A 2,874-nucleotide genomic window follows, 5' to 3' on the forward strand; every position below is an offset into this window, starting at 1 on the left:
TTATAAAGCAGTGGTGAGGCCTCATCTGGAATACTGTGTGCAATTCTGCTGACTCACATTCAAATAAAATTAATGTTATGATACTGTTGGCACAAACGAGTATAATATTGGCTATACACGAGTTCTAGCCAAAAAGCAAGAAAGTTTTCAAAAGCTTTCCAACAGGGCATAAACACGTCGTAGCTACTTTTAAGAGGAGGTCTGGTAAGTTTATAAAAGGTATTATATCATAGCTCTCCTAGTAGAAACCACAAGTGTTCAGGTGTTCATACAGTTCTCCTAAAACAAAAATAGCAGTTCCAGGAGAAAAAAACCCCAAACATCTGGGTTAGGTAGAGGTCTTGACCAGGAGAACAAATGTCTGCGCACTTCCCCAGGGACCAGGAGGAATCAAATGGTGCAGGGAAATGGTCCCTGTGCTTTCCTGAGAGTGGGGTCACTCTAATCTGAGGGAGGGAGAGGGAGCACAGGTGCTGCTTGCCTCCTCCTGATGCCAGGAAGAGTCAAACAGCAGGAAAAGGTGATCTGGAAAAGGCATGTGGGGCAGCTGGTTCTGCTCCTCCCACATACTAAGAGCTGAATGGAGGAGAGGCAGCTGCTTGCTTGGGTCTGCTGCTCCAACCCTGACTCTTTCCCCAGATTGGGATCATCCTAGTCTGAGCTGAACTGTTCCTTTCTTGGGAAGATATCTAGCCCTGGAAAGTTTCCATCCCTAAAAATGAATGCTTGTTAGTGGCCCTTGTTGTATTTATGTGCATAGCATATGATGGGTGTATTTTAATTATATTACCTAAATTTCCATTAAATATGAACTTTTATCATAGCAGCAGTAGTATCCATTTCAGCTGGGGAATTAAGCACTTTACTTTAAAGGTATCAACTCTTTGGCAGGGGCAATGCTTTAATTTTCAGAGGCTTCTCATAATAGGTACCTTGTACTTACCAAACTGAACTTTCCTGCAACCTTTTGCAGAGAAAGAATAACCAATGGCAAACAGCCATGCTGTGAGCTTTTCATATTTAATTTCATTTTCACCAGTCTTAAATGGCCACCCAAAAGTTCTGTGCTTCTGTAGTAAAAAGCTATTTATAAATGAAAGGGCAATATATTCTTCCTCTCCCAGTGAACTGACCCATTTGTTAATCATTGATTTTTCCCCAGTGCACAATTTTCTCTTTCACCTCATCTGTGACACACTCTTGCTCCCTTTTAAACATTATACTTCAAGAACTTGTGGCTCCTGAGTCCATTTAACAGGGTCACAGAGTATCTGCTTTGGATCTGAACTGTACATCTTAAGCACAGCCCACATGCAGTAGGTTTATTTTGTCTTCCTCCCGAAGAAAAGCCATGAACAAAGGTGGCCTGATGACAAGAAATCAAATTAATGATATATAAGGTGAACAGATTCCTTAAGCCTTTGCACCCACCTGCTATTTTGCCTAAGAGAAGATTTCCCTGCCATGAAATTTCACCTATACTAAGTCCAGTTCTGGCTTTCCATTTTAGTATTTGATAGTCACTTAATTTTTTTCAGATCGTTTTTGTAAGTCCATGTGACTCACTCTATGGTCTAGAGCAGTGGTACCCAACTCCTTCACCTCATGGGCCAGATGGGCAGTTATTGGTCTGTCTGTGGGCCAAATCTGGCTGGTGGGCAGGCACAGCAGGGTCCTGATCTGATTGTACAGGGGAAGGGGGAAGGAGTAGAAGGCAGCTTGGCTCTGATCTAGCTATGTCCAGGGTAGGGGGGGTGTGGTCCAGGGTGCATGGGATTTAGGACTTTGGCTGCAGGGGAGGGATGGCAGCATTGGCACTCCTATCCCACTGTCAAGTTTCCAGACCTCTGAGAAACCTTGTGGGCTGGATGCCATGGTTCTATGGGGCATATTTGGCCCATGGGCCAGAGGTTGAACACCCCTAGTCTAGAGGCTTCTTCCCTCCATCTCCCTTCCTTCTAAGGGATGTAGGGGTAATACTGTGCAACACCACAAGGAAAGCACTTTCCCACCTTGTTGCCTGACAAAACATATCTTACATTAAACTGAGCAGATGCTCACATAATTTTGAACTGAATGTATGACACCAAAAAAAATCATACCAGAAATACAATAATCATTAAGTGAAATAAACATTTGTTTCACTTTTATGCAAAAAATGGATTTCTTTCCCTGCCACCGTGTTATACAATTTAAGTTACAATAAGCCAGTCTTCACATCTTGAAAGACTTTTAATTCTGAGTTCCCTATTCAACAGTATTACACAGTTGTCATTTCATTAAAAGGTCTCTTGCAAATTTCTGCAGATAAAGACAGCTTTTGTTACAGCATACTGTAGTTGTCTGTATCTGCTTTTAATGTAGTTGTGCATGCTTGTTGAATAGTAAGATGTACCTCCTCAAAGGAAATCTGTAGGCAAACAAGAAGTGGAAACTTATAGTTAAGGCCCAGATTTGATTTTGTAATTTGTAAAACAGCAGGTGCAAGGCTTTGCACATTTACTGAAATTCTTTTTGAATTTAACACAATTGCTTGTGCCAATTTTTATTAGATTAATTCATAAGTGAGGAAAATCTAACCTGCTATGGAGAGCTAAAATAAAATATGATCAACAGAGTGTTTCTATAAAATGAGACTGTTTATCATTTCCTCCATTTAAAAAATGAAGCATTTGAGATATGTATTTAAAAAAAAGTCCAGAATTATCAAATGACTTGGGATAACACTTACTGCATTTTCTTTTGTTGTACTGCATAATAAAATAGTTATGTTTTTACTAGGTACATCTACATGTGCACCCCACTGCACAGTCAATACTATGCAGTCATTTAGTACTAGGTTTTGTAAGTACTAAATGACTGAGTGGTCCCCGC

This window comes from Gavialis gangeticus, unplaced genomic scaffold (assembly GCF_001723915.1).
Source record: "Gavialis gangeticus isolate Ggan-Ray unplaced genomic scaffold, GavGan_comp1, whole genome shotgun sequence".
Lineage (NCBI taxonomy): Eukaryota > Metazoa > Chordata > Crocodylia > Gavialidae > Gavialis > Gavialis gangeticus.